This window comes from Sminthopsis crassicaudata, chromosome 5 (genome assembly GCF_048593235.1).
Source record: "Sminthopsis crassicaudata isolate SCR6 chromosome 5, ASM4859323v1, whole genome shotgun sequence".
Lineage (NCBI taxonomy): Eukaryota > Metazoa > Chordata > Mammalia > Dasyuromorphia > Dasyuridae > Sminthopsis > Sminthopsis crassicaudata.
In genome coordinates, this window is record NC_133621.1 from 302,830,787 (window position 1) to 302,850,683 (window position 19,897).

Genomic DNA, 19,897 nt, shown 5'->3' on the forward strand with positions numbered 1-19,897 from the left:
TATGGCCACTACCTTCAAGTATCTCCATGGTTGTTGTAGGTAAGAGGGATGTGGGTTGTTCCGTTGGGCTCAAAGGGCAAAATTAGGAAAAGCAGGGAAAAGTGACACAGGGATCCACTCCACAGCAAGGAAAAGTCTCCCAATCAGGGAGAAAGTGGGATGGGCACCCCTGGGAGGGAGGGAGCTCAAGGTCCTCCAGTGAAGAAGAACGGATCGTCAGCGTGAGGAATGCCCAAGGTGGATTCCTGCCCAGCTGCGGCTCAAGCTTGGATGCCCTTCCAGCTCTGGGAGCTTTTGACTGCACTCCTCTAGGAGATGCCCTTCGAGAACCTGGTGAAGGAACTAGGGAAGAGTAGAGGCTGGGGTTTGTGCTTGTTGGCTTGACTTGCTTATGGATTGGATTACTCTTTCTTCCCAAATCCTTGAGGAACGGGGATCAGACAAAAGCCAGAATGATCAGTGATGGTCTGGCATACAGCGGATGACCTCCAGTGTCCGACCAAGCTCCGAGCACCTCACGGCACCCATGTCGGCCATTTTTGTGGCCTGAAACATTATTCTCCTTTACCCATTCTGCCAGGGGAAATTTCCACCTACTTGGAGCAGACATCCTGTTAACTTAATCGTGGCCTGTTGGTTACCTTCAGCCTGGTTTAGCCCATCTGCCAAGATGGTTTTATTGGCCCGTGTGTGCTACTTCTTGGAGCCTCAGGTGAGAGGTGGGTGCGGGTGAGTAGCCCTCACGCCAGCACACCTCCTGAATACCGTGTGTGCACGCTCATGTATGTATAACAAAGGTCCTCTTCAGTGTGTCATGGACTTAAGAGATGGAAGGACCCTTAGAGAGCATGGCGACCAAAATTCTCATTCTAATCATTAGAAAACCAAGGCCCAAGGACAGGTAATGATTTGGCCAAAGTCGCCTGGCTGGGGGGCAGCTAGATGGTACAATGGCTAGAGCACTGGCTCATGCCTCAGGAGGACCAAAGTCGCCTGGCTAGGGGACAGCTGGATGGTGCAATGGCTAGAGCACTGGCTCATATCTCAGGAGGAGTTGCCTGGCTGGGGGGCAGCTACATGGTGCAATGGCTAGAGCACTGGCTCATGCCTCAGGAGGACCAAAGTCACCTGGCTAGGGGACAGCTGGATGGTGCAATGGCTAGAGCACTGGCTCATATCTCAGGAGGAGTCGCCTGGCTGGGGGGCAGCTAGATGGTGCAATGGCTAGAGCACTGGCTCATGCCTCAGGAGGACCAAAGTCACCTGGCTAGGGGACAGCTGGATGGTGCAATGGCTAGAGCACTGGCTCATATCTCAGGAGGAGTCGCCTGGCTGGGGGGCAGCTAGATGGTGCAATGGCTAGAGCACTGGCTCATGCCTCAGGAGGACCAAAGTCACCTGGCTAGGGGACAGCTGGATGGTGCAATGGCTAGAGCACTGGCTCATATCTCAGGAGGAGTTGCCTGGCTGGGGGGGCAGCTACATGGTGCAATGGCTAGAGCACTGGCTCATGCTTCAAGAGGACCAAAGTCACCTGGCTAGGGGACAGCTGGATGGTGCAATGGCTAGAGCACTGGCTCATGCCTCAGGAGGACCAAAGTTGCCTGGCTGGTAAGTGGCTGAGTGAATTTGTTCATTAATGTTCAACTTCTACAAATTGACAGTGGCGAAACAATGGCTCCAGATGGCCAGAGGTGAAGGAAATATTGATTCCACCAAAATGAAGGGCAAGAGGATCAACATTTCAGACTAAGACTATTTCTAACAAAGTCAGGGGCTCCCCTTGGACGGGTCAGCCAGTGAAGTGGCAGCTACATAGTGCCAGACACAAAGCACCACAGCCCTAAAGTCAGGTCTGGCCACAGACCCTCACTAGCTTGGCTGCCTCGGTTTCCTCATCTGTAAAATGAGCCAGGGAAGGAAATAGCCAATTACGGCAGTGGCTCTGCCAAGAAAATTCCAAGGGGTCACAGAGAATGACTGAAAACACTCAACAAGAGCCAAGTAAAAAACTACAGACCCACCTCTGACAGTCCTAATACATCCTAGCAAGGCTGGGAAAGTCCTTAGTGCCTGTCAGCCAAGGGAGCCCAGGATATCCATGACCAGGATTGCTCAACGCCAGACGTTTCCCAAGAAATCTCTCGAGTTTCCTGATCCCCCTCTAATTTGAGAATATTTCCAGGGGATTGTCTGAGTGTTCCTAAGTGCTATTTCATCCTCTGCCCCCTGGGGAGTTCAGCAGGGCAGATTCCCTCACTTTGTTTATATCACTTAGGATCAGAGCTTCTGTGATGGAGCCAGAAAGGGCCTTGGAGGCCATGGAAATCAGCCCCAACCCCCCTTCCCCAAAACATACTTTACAGAGCAGGAAAATGAGACCTCGAGGACTCCCCAGAAGTCACTTGTCCAAGATCACCCAGGTTTCTAGGTCCATAGAGCTATAGAAACTTTGACATTTTAGTCTAAACTTCTTTTTACACACAAGGAAACTGAAGTTCAGGTCACCTGGGCAGCAGAGGCACTTCTTCCTTATTATAACCCTGGGACATCCACATTACAGGCATCATTACCCCCATTTTACAAATCAGGAAACTGAGGTAAGTCACTTGACTTGACACATCCAGTAAAGGGTCCCTCATATATCCAAGCTCAAGAGCCGTTCCGTTCTGTCACATTGCTGCTCTCCAGGGAAGACTGGAACAATTCCAGGGATGAGGGAAGGACCCCTGTATGTGGAGCCATTGACTGAGGTCTGAATTTGAGCAGGGCCCTGAAGAGCAGCATCTCCCTCCCTATGTGGCCAGAGATGGGATGTTTGATGTTTGAAATCTCGAGGGCAGGAGGGAGAAAAGCCAGTTTCTCATCTTCCATTTGAGTTGAAAAACAAGAGCCTTCCAGTAAATAGATGGAAGATTGATTTTGGTTAGGATGAGAAAAGGGGAGGGGAAAGGGAAATCTGCCGGCTTACAGTGGCTTCCTTGGAGTTGGGAGGAAGGCTCTCTCTGGCCACTGGGAGAGTCCAGGGGCATCTAAATAGTCCCTACCCAGAAATCTGCCCCCAAACAATCCAGACACGCTTTCAGTGAAAGAACTCCAGTGCTGGGAACTCACTATGTTCTGGGGCAACGCCTGGGGCCTGAAATGAATCTGATTCCATTTAATTTTTAATTTCAAAATTGCTTACAAATTCTCTCCCTCCCTCTGGCCCCATCACACCCATTGAGAAGGCAAGCAATGATACTGATGATATATGGACACCCTTATATCCCAAAGAAATACTAAAGAGGGGAAAGGGACCTGTATGTGCCAAAATGTTTGTGGCGCCCTTTTCATAGTGGCTAGAAACTGGAAGATGAATGGATGTCCATCAGTTGGAGGATGGTTGGGTAAATTATGGTATATGAAGGTTATGGAATATTATTGCTCTGTAAGAAATGACCAGCAGGAGGAATACAGAGAGACTTAGAGAGACTTAGATCAACTGATGCTGAGTGAAATGAACAGAACCTGAAGATCTCTGTACACTTCAATGCTGTATGAGGATGTATTCTGGTAGAAGTGGATATCTTCAACATAAAGAAGATCCAACTCACTTCCAGTTGATCAATGATGGACAAAAACAACTACACCCAGAGAAGGAACAGTGGGAAGTGAATGTAAATTGTTAGCACTACTGTCTATCTACCCAGGTTACTTTTACCTTCTGAATCCAATACTTAATGTGCAACCAGAAAATGGGATTTACACACATATATTGTATCTAGGTTATACTGTAACACACTTAATATGTATGGGATTGCCTGTCATCGGGGGGGAGGGAGTGGAGGGAAGGGGGGGATAATCTGGAAAAATGAATACAAGGGATAATGTTGTAAAAAAAATTACTCATACATATGTACTGTCAAAAAAATTTTTATAATTATAAATTTAATTTTAAAAAATGAAAAAATAAAGTAAAATATATTGCCCAATACTTGTAGAAATATGTACAGAGGAATTGCACACTTTTAACATATATTGATCGCTTGTAGACTGGGGGAAGGGGTGGGAGGAAGGGAGGAGAAAAATTGGAACACAGGGTTTTGTAGGGGGTGAATGTCAAAAATTATCCATGTATATATTTTGAAAATAAAAAGTTTTAATTTAAATAAATAAATAAAATATATTGCTCTATTAATCATGGAATAAAGGAGAGAAGGAAGGAGGGAGGGAAGAAGAGAAAGAGAGAGGGAGGAAAAAGAAAGAAGGGAAGGGGCAAGAAAGAGGGTGAGGAAGGGGGCAAGGAAGGGGAGAAAAGAAGGGGAAAAGAAAGGTGAAAAAGAAGGGGGAGAAAAGAAGGGGGAAATTACTGTTAAGAATTTTAATTTTTTTTAAACTCTGAAAAGGCCAATACTGGGGTCATGATGTCAAGATGTATAACAATCACCTCAAAGCCTAAACCCATTTGTGACCTTCAAGTCATTGAGCTTTGAAGAGTACTGGAGAGCTTGTCAAAAGTGACAATCTCAGGGAAAGCATTCAACTTCTCTCCCCCCATTCTTACACATCTGCTCCAGCCTGGACTTCCAGAGAGGGCTGTGGAAAAGGGGCCAGACCTAGAATCAGGTAGCCTCAGGACTCTTAGGTCTTTCTAAGTCCCAACCCAGAGTTTTATCCATAGAGCCACCAGCTGTCCCATGAAGTATCCATAACAAAACTCCCTCCTTACCGTTATTCAGTCATTTCAATTAATATTTGTTACCCTGTTCTAATTGTAAATTATCTTTGTAATTGTAAAGTGCCTTTTTTATAAAAAAAAAAATCTAACATTCTAGAAAGAATATTTTTTACCTTGTGCTAATTGTAAATTATCTTTATAATTATAAAGTACCTTTTTATTAAAAAAAAAAAAAAAAAAAAAAAAGCTATCAGACTAGAATAAAGATAATTACACCAGTGGGGGCTTGTGAACTATGGGTAGGAGGGGAAGCCCAGAAGGAACACCTGGTCTTTCTTGCTGTGTCTCTTTAAGAAAAGGCAGTGGATAAAGTGTGGGGCCTGGACTCATTTTTGAGTCCAGAGTTTGAAACTGGCCAGTTTCTGGCAATCACATCACCCCGTTTGCCTCAGTTTCCTTATCTGTAAAATGAATTAGAAAAGATTTTGAAATGGCAAACCACTCCAATATCTTTGCCAAGAAAACAACAACATCATCTTTAAGGAAGTGTTATGTGCTAGAGCCAGAAAGAAATATTTCTGTGAAGGAGAAGAGCATGGGCCGGTCAGCCCTTTGCCATATTTGGTGAAGGGAGCAAAATGCATTTAAATAGAGCGGCTGACTCAAAGTTGGCCCCAAACCAGTGCCTGAGTGGCGTCCACACCAGAGTCCATTATACTGATTTCATGCCAAACCAAGCATTTTCCTGAGTTATTCCCCAAAAGAATCGTCCACTTAGTCTTAGATCAGGAAAAGTTGAGAAATCAGTTCCACCAAATGCCTCATTTTCCAGATAAGGAAACCAAGTTAGGGCCAAAGTCCTGTGATTTCTCTGACACTTTAAAACTCTTCTTTTTGGGAGATGGGGTACTTATGACATCTGTGGGGAGGGGGGGACTTAGAGTCTCAAACAACCATACCATGCTTTCCTTGGGCAGGTGTGCTACCCCCAGGGCAGAGGGCTGAGATCCCCCATCCCACAGTGCTCAGCCCTCCACAGCAGGCCTAAAGGGACAAGGCCGGGGGCCTTTCTCACCAGCTGGTGCCCCTGGAACAGCTCCTTGGGCCTAACAACAGTCACCTCTCACCAAGAACTCCCAAGTCTAGTTTCCCCTCATAAATCCTGACTGGTCCCTTCTCCCAATTCCTGCTTGAGGGCCTCAGGAGCTCACGCCAAGCCATTCCCAGTCATCTCCCCCTCTGTCTCCCCTTGCAGAGCTCCTATTCCTTTCTCTTGGAACTGAAACCATCTGCTTCTACTCCTGTGACTTCCTGAAGGCCCCAAGTAGCCCTCCACATAAAAGGCTCTGGACTGAATGCACCCCCCCAACTTCCTAACCCAGGTCCTCCTAGGGTGCAGCAAGACCCAGCCTGCTCCCCATCACCCCGGCCCTCTCCTTCCTAGACCCTGGACTCCAGGAGGAGCCAGTTCTGGCTAGCCAGCTCTTTGGCTGAGTCCCCAAGGATCGGTTCTTCTCTCTCCCTAATCACAAGGGGCTGAGTGATCAGAGGATTCAGCACTTCATTTTATAGTTATCACCCCCCTTCCCTCCCAAAACACACACACATTTTATTTGACTTCATCTGTAAAACGGGAATAATAAAAGATCCTTTGCAAGCTCTTACCTCTCCTAGAAGCATAGTAAAGAGGGGGTGATTTGTGTGTGTGTGCCCAAAGGGGGTCCTACAGATAGAAGGAAGAAAAGGGCAAAATAAAAAGCCCCACGCCAGCCCTTAATGAGTTTAGATTTTACTGGGAGGGAGTGTGACATCCACATATGCAAAGCAACAGCAAGTAATTTCAAGATGCTAATAATTAGGAAATAGGGGATCCTGGAATAATGGAACCCCCCTTCTTGGACTCTGAACTCCAGAGGGCAAGTGGACAGGGCATTTTCTCCTCTGCATCTGCCCGTTCCATAATGCTTGACAAGTTCTGCCCCCTCCCTGGGCCTCAGTTTCCCCAACTGTTACACAAGGGAGATTGGGCTGCCCGATCCAAGGTGCTCCCTAGTTCTAACCCATCTACTAGGCAGATCCAAACCGGTGACCCTTGAGCAAAAATCAGAAATACTCTTCCATGGGCAGGAGCTAATGGTCAGTTAGAGAAAATAAAACCCCATCTGATTCCTATATTTTCTCTGTCATGAGAACATGAGCAACAGTGGAATTCCCCACTGCCACTTCCAATTTTGAGAGCACTGAATGATTAAATACTATTTGGGGAGGGAAGCTCATGAGCCCCATCTTCCGAAGGCAGGAAGCTAACCTCCTGTGTATCGGGGAGCTCTGGGGTTGGCGGGGTGAGTGAAGGGCAACACAACTCAGAAGCATGGTCTTAAGTGTGCCCCCCACTCGATAAAGGAGTACAAAGAAAGTCAGTTAACCTAAAAGTTTAAAAAAAAAAACCAAGTTCAGAGATTATGGGTTCAGAACCCCAGAACGAGCAGACCCACATGGACCGACTTCTCAAGCCACTTGGTCCACCCCTGGCCTTTTCCTCTGGGTAGGAGACCTTACCTTATATACCTCAGTGAAAGAAATTGCCATTGCTGGTCTGTCCAGCTCCACGTTCCCTTTCTCCTCCCAGATTCCCCTTGAGGTCACCCTTCTCCCTTCCAGGCCCGGGTCCATCCCTCTCCTTATGGGCTGCCTTCAGACATACCAGGATCACCCACTCTGCCAGGCTCTCTGGCTGTTGGTGAACACTTCTGGATAGTCTCTTCTCTACCTGTCAAGCTGCTCCTTTACTGGCTGAGCCTCCGTCCTAGGTGGGGATACATACAATATACATGCCCCAGCCTCCAAGATCTCTCCCCTCCATGGCCAAGGATTCTACTCTGAGCATCTGGTGCTTCCTGAGACCTAGTACCCAGCTCCACGCCCCTCCGTACTGTCCCTCCTCCCTTTCCCGCCCCTAACCCTCATCCTCTCCCACCTGAAGTCTATCTCCCTTTTTGGTCTCCCTGCCACTGGCTCCCTCCATTCTCCTCCAATCTCTCCCAGGTGATCTTCCAGAACCGCTGAATGGCCGAGTCACTGATCATCTGGAGCATTACTGAGGGTTGCCTGGGTAAGTCAAGGGACAGGACCCAAACATCTGGACAACCACATGAGACAAAGGAAGGGAGGCTTGAGCCCCTGTGCATGTCGCGGGCAGAGAGAAATAACAAGAAAAGCACTCATTTAGAGAGAAGCAGAAATCCTAAGGACTGTGGTGAATTAGAGGCTTCTAAACCAACCAGCATCCTGGAGAGATCTCACACTCCACCTGGTGAACCAGAACTCGTAATTTCTCCTCTTCCATTCTTCCTTCCTTGGGTGGAAGGTACCGCCATCCTTCCAGTCTTCCCATGCATCCTCAATCCTCCCTGCCAAATTCTGACATCTCTGCTCTGACATCTGCCCTGACCTGAGCTCCTTCCCTCCATTCCCATAGGCCCTGATCACCTCTCACAGTAACAGCCTCCCACCTGGCCTCAGCCCGGGCTATCCTACACACAGAGGCCAAAGTAATTTCCCTTAATCATTCCCATCCCAGGATGTCATTAGCCAATCAACTCCGGCATCTCACACTGCTTTGGGGATAAACTAGAAGCTTCTCCACATTAAAAAGCCCTGCACAAGCTGGTCCCCATTCCCCATCCACCCTCTCTGGACACTGTACTGCCATTTGGCCAACCTGGCCTCTCGGAGGTCTCTCTGCCTGAGCCTGGGACATACCCCTCCTCTGTCTGCTCCTAGAGCCTCGAGCTCCTGCCGATCCTCATGGAAGCTCTTCTGATGTCCCCTATTCCCTCAGAATTACCTTTTGTCTATCTTCTACTTACTTCTCTGTGTATTTGTTGATTGATAATGTAAGTTTCTTGAAATCTTTTTTTTTTTTTTAATACTATAAATTTTATGGGATGGCTCTCTTGAGAGAAGGGGAATGAGAATAGACTAGAGTCTATTATGGCAATGTAAAAAAACAAAACAAAACAAAACCAAAAAACCAAGCAGTAATTAAGTGTCAAAGTAGAGAGATCGATGGGCCTAGAGTCAGGAATCTGAGTTCAAATTTGGCCTCAGACACTTACTAGCTGTGTGACTCTAAGAAAGTCAGTTCGCCTCTATTTGTATGGTTCATGGGATCATGAAGATTTGGATACTACTGAACATAAAACTCAAAAAAAGATATCACTACAACTCATTTTTTAAAAAGATGGAAGGAAGGAAGGGATAGCAGTGAAGAAGATGGGTCATCAAGAGTATATTTTATGACAGGAAAAGATAATGATAAATGGAGGAGGGGATGTAGAAAAATTGGGACACTAATACATTGTTGGTGGAGTTGTGAAATGATCCAACCATTCTGGAGAGCAATTTGGAATTATGCCCAAAAGGCTAACAAACTGGGCATATCCTTTGATCCAGCAGTGTTCCAACTGGGCCTGGATCCCAAGGAAATCATAAGAATAATCATAATTATACTCATAAGAAAGAGAAAAGGAATGGCAGAAACTAGGCATGGACCCACATTTACCACCACAAACTAAGATAAGATCAAAATGGGTCCAAGATTTAGGCATAAAAAATGAGATCATAACTAAATTAGAGCAACATAGGATAGTTTACCTCTCGGACTTGCGGAGGAGGAAGGAATTTGTGTCCAAAGGAGAACTAGAGATCATTATTGATCACAAAATAGAAAATTTTGATTACATCAAATTAAAAAGTTTTTTGCATAAACAAAACTAATGCAAACAAGATTAGAAGGGAAGTAACAAACTGGGAAAACATTTTTACAGTTAAAGGTTCTGATAAAGGCCTCATCTCTAAAATATACAGAAAATTGACTTTAATTTATAAGAAATCAAGCCCTTCTCCAATTGAAAAATGGTTAAAGGATATGAACAGATAATTTTCAGATGATGAAATTAAAACTATTTCCACTCATATGAAAGAGTGTTCCAAATCACTATTGATCAGAGAAATGCAAATTAAGACAACTACCACTACACACCTGTCAGATTGGCTAAGATGACAGGAACAAATAATGATGAATGTTGGAGGGGCTGTGGGAAAACTGGGACACTGTTGGTGGAGTTGTGAAAGAATCCAGCCATTCTGTAGAGCAATCTGGAATTATGCCCAAAAAGTTTTCAAAATGTGCATACCCTTTGACCCAGAAGTGCTACTACTGGGCTTATATCCCAAGGAAATACTAAAGAAGGGAAAGGGACCTGTATGTGCCAAAATGTTTGTGGCAGCCCTTTTCATAGTGGCTAGAAGCTGGAAGATGAATGGATGTCCATCAATTGGAGAATGGTTGGGTAAATTATGGTATATGAAGGTTATGGAATATTATTGCTCTGTAAGAAATGACCAACAGGAGGAATACAGAGAGGCTTGGAGAGACTTACATCAACTGATGCTGAGTGAAACGAGCAGAACTAGGAGATCATTATACACTTCAACAATGATACTGTATGAGGATGTATGCTGATGGAAGTGGATATCTTCAACATAGAGAAGAGCTAACCCAATTCCAATTGATCAATGATGGACAGAATCAGCTACACCCAGAAAAGGAACACTGGGAAATGAGTGTAAACTGTGAGCATTTTTTTGTTGTTTTTGTTTTTCTTCCCAGATTATTTTTACCTTCCGAATACAATTCTTTCTTTGCAACAACAACAACAACAAAATTCGGGTTTGCACATATATATTGTACCTAGGATATACTATAAGATATTTAATATGTATGGGAATGTCTGCCATCTAGGGGAGGGGGTGGAGGGAAGGAGGGGAAAAATTTGGAACAGAAGGCAGTACAAGGGATAATGTTGTAAAAAAAAAAATTACCTATGCATATGTACTGTCAAAAAAATGTTATAATTATAAAATTAATTTTTAAAAAAGAAAGAAAAAGAAAAGGACACACATATGCAAAAATGTTTGTGGCAGCCCTTTGTGTAATGGCAAGAAAATGACAACTGAATGGATGCCCATCAGTTGGGAAATGACTGAGTAAGTTATAGTGTATGAATGTTATGGAATATTATTGTTCTGTAAGAAACGACCAGCAGGATGATTTCAGAAAGGTCTGGAGAGACTTACAGGAACTGATACTGAGTAAAATGAGCAGAATCAGGAGATCATGGTACACAGTAATGGCAAGATTATCCAATTATCAATTCTGATGGACGTGGCTCTTTCCAACAATGAGATGATCCAGGCCAGTTCCCATAGACTTATGATGGAGAGAGCCATCTGCACCCAGAGAGAGGGCTGTGGGAACTGAGTGTGGACCACAACATTGCATTTTCACTCTTGTTGTTGTTATTTGCTTGCATTTTGTGATTTCTCATTTTTTTCCCTTTTTGATCTGATTTGTCTTATGCAGCAAGATAATTGTAGAAAGATGTATAGAGGAATTGCACATGTATAACATATATTGAATCACTTGCCAACTGGGGAGGAAGAGAAAGGGAGGAAAAAAAATTAGAACCTGGGGTTTTGTAGGGTGAATATCGAAAAGTATCCATGCATATATTTTAAAAATAAAAAGCTTTAATTTTAAAAAAGGGGAAAAAGAGTATATTTTAAAAACTGCTCCTACTCTTTGATGCAGCAATACTACTACTAGGTCTGTATCCCAAAGAGATCATAAAAAAGGGGGAAGGAGCCATGTGTAATGGCAAAGAATTGGAAATCAAGGGGATTCCCATCAACTAGGGAATGGCTGACCAAGTTGTGGCACATGAATACAATGGAATAATATTGTTTTATAAGAAGTGATGAGCAGGCTGATTTCAAAAAAGCCTGGAAATTCCTACATGAACTGATACTGAGTTAAGTGAGCAGAATCGGGAAAACAATGTGCACAATAACAGCCACAATATTATGTGATGATTAATTATGATGGAGTTAGCTCTTCTCAGCAATACAACAATTTAAGACAATTCCAAAAGACTCATCCATTCCTGTCAAGATAAAGAACTACAGAGTCTGAATGCAGATGGAGCAGACTATTTTTACTTTCATACATACTATTTCACTTTTTTTCCTTTCTTAGTGTTTTTCCCTTTTCTTCTGATTCTTCTTTCACAACATGACTAGTATGGGAAAAGTTTGACCATGAATGTACAAAGATAAGCTATATCAGATTGTTATCCTGGAGAGGAAAAGAGGGAGAAAAAATAGAAATCAAAGTTTTATAAAAGTAAATGTTGAAAGTTATATCTATATGTAATTGGAGAAAGTAATTGGGAAAAATCAAAACAAAACAAAGAAATGGGATTTTTTTTTAAAAAGGTGTATTTTATAGATTTTAATTCCTATTAAGAGACAGCATAGCCTAATGGGCAGAGTGCTGCATTTATACTCCTCCTAGTGGAAGGAGGGGATTTTTCTGTTTGTCCTTGTATTCCTGGTGTCCAGCCCCATGCGTGGCACACAGTAGGTGTTTAATAATTGCTTGTAGGATTGGAGTGGTGAAGTTCCCAGGCTACAGGAACATTAAGGTCCTCAGCTCAAAGCCTTGTCTTTCCAAACCATCGAGCACCAAGGAAGGTTTCCTGAAACTCCCTGTCACAGTTTGTTCTTCTAGACCAGTTGCAAGCATATTAAAGCCAAACCCTGGCCCAAAGATCACAGGAACTGAGTGGGAGCCCCAGAGATTGGGAGATGGGAACCTTGCCTGAGGCCCCAGGGACTCATTAAAGGCCCAGTTTCACAGTGCTAGGAAAGAGCAAGGAAAGGGAGTGCCTCCATTTTTCCTGCTGGACAGCCCAGAGCCAGTAAACTCCTCTCTCTCACAAAGCCCCGGACAACTCTTAATGCCTGAAATGTATCCCAGTTGCCTATAAACTCAAACTAGCAAAGTAGCTTTGCTGATCCAGGAGAAATGAATGGCTCCTGCCATTCACTCCCTCCCTCCCCAAGGAGATTAGAGAGTTACATCTGTGGGGGGAAATTCCACATCAGAAGCACTCTGCACTGGACTAAAAAAATGAATAACAACTGACATGTCCAGAGTATTTCTAAGGTTTACACACACATTCCCCCAAAGTGGGGGAAAGAAGGAAGTATGTGTTGGTGCCTACTATGTGGCAAGTACTGTACAATTACTATCTCCCAACAGCCCAGGAAGGAGGTGCTATTATTATCTTTATTTTACAAGTGAGGAAACTGAGGCAGAGATGAAGTGATTTTGCCACAGTCACCCAGCCAGTAATCATCTGAGGTTGAATTTAAGATTCCAAGCCCAACTCTTTCTTCCCTGTACCATGTAATGAGAGGGAAAGTGGAAGATGACTGAGGAGACTCAATAATAACCTTTTATTATTATTATTTGGTTTTTGCTTTCCTCATGTTTGCCAAAAGATTCCACTCCACAGCCCAAGGTTCATCCCTCAGAACTAAAAATGATCAAAAAGAGAGGAGAGAGCATTTCAGGAAAGTGACACAGTCACCAAGTTTGGATATGGGGGTAAAGAGATGGGGAAGAAGGTAGGTCCTGGGGCTACAACTTTTTTTTTTAAGAAAAAATGACTTTCCCAGAAAGACTTTGAAGATAGGACATTGCCAAGAATAATTTCACTCTCAGATTGGCTGGTCCTTGGCCTCTATCCAACCCTGGCCATCACACATGATGCTTTCAATGCCAGGAAAGATTCAATAAAATCATCAAACTTTCCCCACAATTCCATTCCCAGATACCTCTCTTACCCCTTCTCCCAAAAGCAACCCTTAATAGCTTTGAGACCTTAGTTGGAAGGAAGGAAGGAAGGAAGGAAGGAAGGAAGGAAGGAAGGAAGGAAGGAAGGAAGGAAGGAAGGAAGGAAGGAAGGAAGGGAGGAAGGGAGGAAGGGAGGAAGGGAGGAAGGGAGGAAGGAAGGAAGGAAGGAAGGAAGGAAGGAAGGAAGGAAGGAAGGAAGGAAGGAAGGAAGGAAGGAAGGAAGGAAGGAAGATGGTTAAATTTGACTTTAAGCAGAGGCTGAAGAAAACCAATCCTTGGCCAAGTTTTCTATCTTCAATTAAAACCAAAATTAAAATTAAAATAACAACAGCTTTTGATATAATAAAGTTTCCTTGTTCTTAACAATGTCCAAATTCCAATGTGTTTCCTCTTTCAAAAGCCACTGGGGAAAACCAGATGGAATCCTTCCAAACCTCCTAGAACACACGAACTGCTGGGCACAAGCTCCAATGGTCAACCTTCTGGGCTTTTATTTTATTACAAAATAACATAGTTCTACAAGAAGTGATCAGCAGGCTAAAGAAAGACCTGGAAAGACTTAACATGAACTGAGGCTAAGTGAAGTGAGTAGAACCAAGAGGACATTATATATGGTAACAACTAGATTATGTGATGATCAACTGTGATGGACTTAGCTCTTTTCACCAATGAGGTGTTTCAGGGAAATTGCAATAGACGTGTGATGGAGAGAGCCATCTACATCCAGAGAGAGGATTATGGGGACTGAATGTGAATCACAACATAGTATTTTCATCTTGTTTTGTTGTCATTTGCTTGCTTTTTGTTTTTTCCCCTCTTTCGATCTTATTTTTCTTGTGCAGCCTGATAAATGTGGAAATATTTTTAGAAGAATTGCACATATTTAACCTATATTGGGTTATCTGCTGCCCAGGGGAGGAAGGGAAGTGGAAAGGAAGAGAGAAAAAAATTGTAACACAAGGTTTTTCAAGGGTGAATGTTGAAAACTATCTTTACATGTATTTTAAAAAATAAGAAGCTTCACATACACACACACACACATATAAATGCACATGGTTTAATCACTGGTATGGGAAGGCAGTATGACCTGGTGGGCAAAGCCAGGAGTCAGGATGACTGGCATTAAAGCTCTGACACATTCACTGTGTATTTTCCATTCCCATAATCACCAAGTCACTGTTTATTACATTTTGGATGAAATGCTCTTAGACACTTCAAAAGTCAAGATGTCCAAAATGACTCATTATTATTCCCCCATTTCGGGGGAGGAAACCACCCTGCTTTCAACCCCAAGTTCTGCACCCTGGTGTCATCTTGATACTTCACTTGAACTCACCCCACAGGTCTAATAAGTAGAAAGTCTACTTTCTCACTTGAACTCACCCCACAGGTCTAATAAGTAGAAAGCCAAGAGGCTCCACCTCCAAGTCAACAACAAAGTACCCTTCCTTCCCCTTCACCGGATTCCTGGTGGATTATGTCCAATGGAATAAAGACTACTTGGCTTTTGTATCTGTAATCCCGCCATGTAGCAATCAAGGCCCAAGAAACACAGAAGTCATGGAATCATAAAATCTTGGAAGAGACCGCAGCAGTTCAACCCTCAAACCAAAAGAAATCCCTTCTATAAACAAGTGATCATCCAGTCTCTTCCTGGAGACCTTCAAGTTCCCTTGACAACAGCTGGTTCCACTTTGGGAAGACTCCTGGCTCTGCTTCCTGGGCCAAACAGGCCAAGGAGGGACAGATTTAACTTTTCTCAGGCACTTCCCTAGGTCAGAAACAATTTTTTGGGTTTTTTTTTATTCTTTCTGAGGGAAGGGGCTTAGAATTGGAACCAGTAAACTTCAAGTTCAAATCCCACCTTACACCCTGACTAGCTATGTGATTCCAAAATAAGTCAATTAATCTCTTTCTGCCTTAGTTACCTTATCTGTAAAATGTGGATGATGATAGCACCTGCTTTCATTATATTAAAAAATATGGGGGCAGCTAGGTGGCACAATGCTTAGAGCACCAGCCCTGAAGTCAGGAGGATCTGATCTCAGACATTTAACACTTCCTAGGCTGTGTGACCCTCAGCAAGTCATTTAACCCCAAATCAGAAAAAAAAAAAAAAAGAGTAAGGTACTTTTAAAATTTTAAACTAACTAGAAAACTAAAGGCAAACAAAATATTATACTTATTACTGGGTCAGGAAATCCCTTTCAGATTAAAAAAAAAAGTTCACAACAGAAGGAAATTTCTGCTTGAAGTTGATAAAAGTGTAAATATAACTGGTATTTTCCAGTCCTTGTTCACAGAACCCCTTGAATACCATCTCCCCGATCTTCTGTTACCATTTCCTGTTCCAAGACTGGTAGCAGAAAGGACTTTCTAGGAGTTCGTACACTGACGAACAAAGTCCCAGAGCCAGCTTGCTGTCCTTGCCCACCCACACCCTAACATTGGGCAAGTGGTGGAGAAAACTGGAGTGTAAGTCAGAAGCCGATATCCCATCCTTTCCTCCTCCTTTTGTTCAAGAGATGTGTGACTCACTGAATCTCTGACAATTATTTGCTTTCTTTTGAGGGGGGAGGGAATGGGATTAAGTGGCTTGTCCAGTCACCAATAAAGTGTCAAGTTTCTGAGGGCACATTTGAGGTTCTCCTGACTCCAGAGCTAGTGATGTAAGCACAGGACCACTTAGATGCCTTATATCTGGAACCCCCAGTAACCCAGGTAATTGGTTTCCCTCCAATATTGCCTCCAGCGAGAAGAAGGAAGCTTATTTCTAAAAACATCCTTGGGAAGGATTTGGGCCTTTCCAATCTAGCTAAAACACTAAGTCGGATAAGCATAAAACTGAGGGAGGGAGCTTTCAAACTGGGAGGCCCTAGTCATGGGGGGTGGGAGTTTTCTGGAAATGGATGCCCATCAATTGGGGAATGGTTGAACAAGTTGTGGCACATGAAGGTAATGGAATAGTATTGCTCTATAAAAATTATGAACAAGCTGATTGTAGAAAGGAAAGATTTACATGAAGTGATACTGAGGGAAACAAGAAGAACGAGGAATGCATTGTATACAGTAACAGCAGACATGTACGTTAATCAACCATGAAAGGCACCATTCTCCTTAGCGGTTCAGCGATCCAAAACAATCCCAACAGGCTTTGTACAGAAAATGCCATTGGCATTCAGAAAAAGACCTAAGGAGTCTGAATGTAAATTGATACACCCTGGGTTCACTTCTTTTTTCTGTTTTTTTAATCTCTCCATTTAAAAAAAAAAATCTCCCTCTTGCTCTGATTGTTCTCTCCAAACATAATACACATAAAACAATAAGTATTAAAAGGAAAAGGCTTCCAGCACACGGTGAGATCTGAACTGAGTCTAGGGAGCCACAAAGGCCGGTGGGAAGAGAGAGTATTGGAGACAAGGCAAACCAGAATAGAGGCAGAGTCAAGAGTTAGAAAGACATTAAGGAAGCTGGCTTAGGATGTCAGAGGACATGAGGGTGTGGAGGGGAGATGTTGGATAGACTTACTATGGAGCAACTCCTGCAGAGATGTGTTTGATCCCCCAGGTAATAAGGGAAAAGAAGTTCAGACTAGAGCTTTGGTTTAAATCCTTTGGCAGCTGAATAGAGAAGGATGGATTAGAGGCAGAGGGGAGATGCATGAGGCAGAGATCCAGAGAGGCCAGTGCAGAGAGGGAACAGAAGCAAGAGGAAAAGGCTACACAACTGGACAAAGTATTGGAGAAACACATCTCCTAGGTTTCCTGGATGACTGGGCACCTGATGCTACCTTGGACAGCAACAGGCATTGCATACTGAGCACCCAAGTCGGAATCCTAGATGAGGAAATGCTCTGTTTACCCATCTATGGAGATGAGTGACCTGTGTCTCTAGTCCTGGGCCTCAGTTTCCTAATCTGTAGAGGGAAGAGGTTGAGGTTGGACATCCAAGGCTCTTCTATCAGTCCACAGGCATTTAAGCTCTCACCGTTGTGGAAGTATATTTTAAAAATCTTTTTAGTAAAGTTGAAAATATTATTTCAGAGAAGCAGCAATCTTTTCTAGAATTTCCTAGGAGAGAGAATTCTTTCTAGAGTTTTCTAGAAAAAAGAGTCTTTTCTGAGATAAGGCAAAAGGTCTTTGACAAATGTATTAGAGGTGGAAATCCAATCAACTTTTGAACTAAGAAGGCATCAAGTGTTTAGGCCAAGAAAACATGTGGTAAAATGGCCTGGAGTCAGGAGTCACTCACCTTCTTGAGTTCAGTTCTGATCTCAAACACTGTGCCTCAGTTTCTTCATCTGTAAAATGAGCTAGAAAAGGAAGTGGCAAACCATCCCAATATCTTTACCAAGAAAACCTTAAATGCAATCTGGAAGAGTTAACGAGACTGGAACAAACCAATTAACAACAAAACTTGGCCAGGAAAGGGCAGCCCTCTTTTGCCTAACTCAGGAGGAGATTAAAAAGCTCCTCTTTTGGTTCCTAAGAATTAAAGTCTATGTGAACCTGGGTAAGTCATTTAACCCCAATTGTCTCAGCCAAAAAAAAAAAATCAAAGAGATTAAAGGGATTGAGGAATCTAATTGAACCTTTGAGAGGAGTGGTCCATGATGGAATAGGATGGATGTCCTAGGCATCAGGTAGTCAACTAATAAGTAAAATGTAATAATACCACTCTAGATGACTTTGTCTTTAAATTCAAGATGTCTATCGATTATAAAACTATTTCTCCTTTTAAACCAGATTCTCCTGCCAGGAAATTTTTGCAAGTGCAACTGGAATAAATATTCCAGAAAATAAATAAATAACTATGCACTTGGAAAAGGGCTCATTTTCACATATGAACCAGAACAGACCTCCCAGGCCATAGCCTGCTGATTGTGGGAAGAACATGTGGGTCCAGCTAAGGAAAGAACTAGTAGTATTTATATTGTGAAGAAGGGCAGTCTTGGATGTGGCTCAGAACTTAGTAACACAGAGGAGGAACTAGGAGACCTGCTTAGTCTGTAATAAATAGATAATCATCTGAGAGGTCCAGCTGGGGTAGCATGTAGGATGGGGGCCTAGGAGAGGAGAACCAGTGCTGGGAGTGCTGTGGGGGAGGGTGATGGTGCAGAATGGAGGTCTCCATCTATGGGAGGGAGAAGAGTTCACCATGGGAAAACCTAAAGGCTGCCTAGGTTCTTTGGAAGAAGGGACAATCTGACCTATTCAGAGGAGAGGATGAAGGTTCTGGAAGAATGAAAGGGAATATGGAAAGTCTCAAAAGAAGAAAGTTTTTGGTTAAATCTGTTCAGCCTTAAGACCAATACCTCTAGAACTCTTTAAACCCTGAATCTATGGAAGTCGACTGTGGAAAGCCGGTGAAGGTGGGAAATTCCTCAAGGGGAGGATGATTCCAGTGTCCTAGCTTCTCTCTACCATCAGGGCCAAGTTTGATTAGCCTCCCCTTGACTGTTCCCACATCCCCATTGAATGGGAGCACAGCCTCACCCCCAATGGGGCTCAGGTGCTTGTGGGAAGAAGGGAGACTACACCTCTAATTCTACTGGGGGTGTTCTCTTAACCCTGGAGACAAGGGAGAGGGAGGAGAAGGAAAAGAAGAGGAAGAGAGAAAAAGAGAGGAAGAGGAGAGAAGAGAGGAAGAGAAAGGGAGAGAGGGAAAGGAGGACAGACAGAGTGGGGGCAAGAGAGAAGGAGAGAGGAAAGGAAAGGAAGAAAGAGAAATGGGAGAAGGACAGAGAGTAGGGGCAGAAGAAAGGGAGAAGGGGAAAGAGAGCGTATGTGATTGTTATACATTCAGACCCACCCAGATATTACCCAAAATGACAATTACCAACTTTATATGGTTGGATGTCACGTAGTAATGACAAGAGTCCAATATGGAACCACTTGGCCCAAGGGGTCTTGATATCCATAGAAATGAGCCCTTTGTACTTTTCCACTCCCTAGGATGTGAGCTTTTTGCCTGGATGAGTTCCTGACTTGCCGCAGGGCCCTTGAGCCATTTCTGGAGTTGCTGCCTTAGTTATCAGTAGATCTTTCCATCAATTTGTTGACTTCTTAAAGAAACTCTCCACCTGAGCTTTGCTCAAGAACTTTTCTACCTCTTCTTTGTCTGGCACCAGTTCCTGTTCTCAAGCAAGCCCATTCTTGTGGTACAGGAGCCACCTGAACCCCAAGCTTGACCCTGCGCCCTCCCCACCTTCCGGCACGAGGGGACTAACCTGTGGCTTCACGTTGTCACTTAATGTGCCCTCTTGCTTAGTCATCACAGAACAAGAAAGCTCATGTTTTATCCTTCCTGGAACACTGATTTTCTAGATATCCAGAATCCTGGTGTTTGCTCACTCCAGAGCCCCTGAGTCATGAGGGCCAAATAAAGTCCAATCCAATCAATCACCATTTATCTAAGGGTTTCCTGGTTGGCATCCTGAGCTAGAAGAGGTCTTGGCATCCAGGTGGTATAGT

General features: G+C 43.7%; 1 protein-coding gene across 3 annotated transcripts in view; it reads right to left on the minus strand.

Annotated features, from left to right (window-relative positions):
* The window catches only part of A4GALT (alpha 1,4-galactosyltransferase (P1PK blood group)), a 37,226-nt gene that overhangs the window by 8,053 nt on the left and 9,276 nt on the right, over nucleotides 1-19,897 (minus strand). Inside the window, exon 1 of one of the 3 annotated variants that reach the window (XM_074271881.1) lies at nucleotides 7,365-7,535. The exons of the other annotated variants lie outside the window; for them this stretch is intronic. The gene's annotated coding sequence lies outside the window, so the exon portion shown is untranslated. Of the gene's footprint in view, nucleotides 1-7,364; nucleotides 7,536-19,897 lie in introns of those variants that run through there. 3 annotated transcript variants of the gene reach the window in all.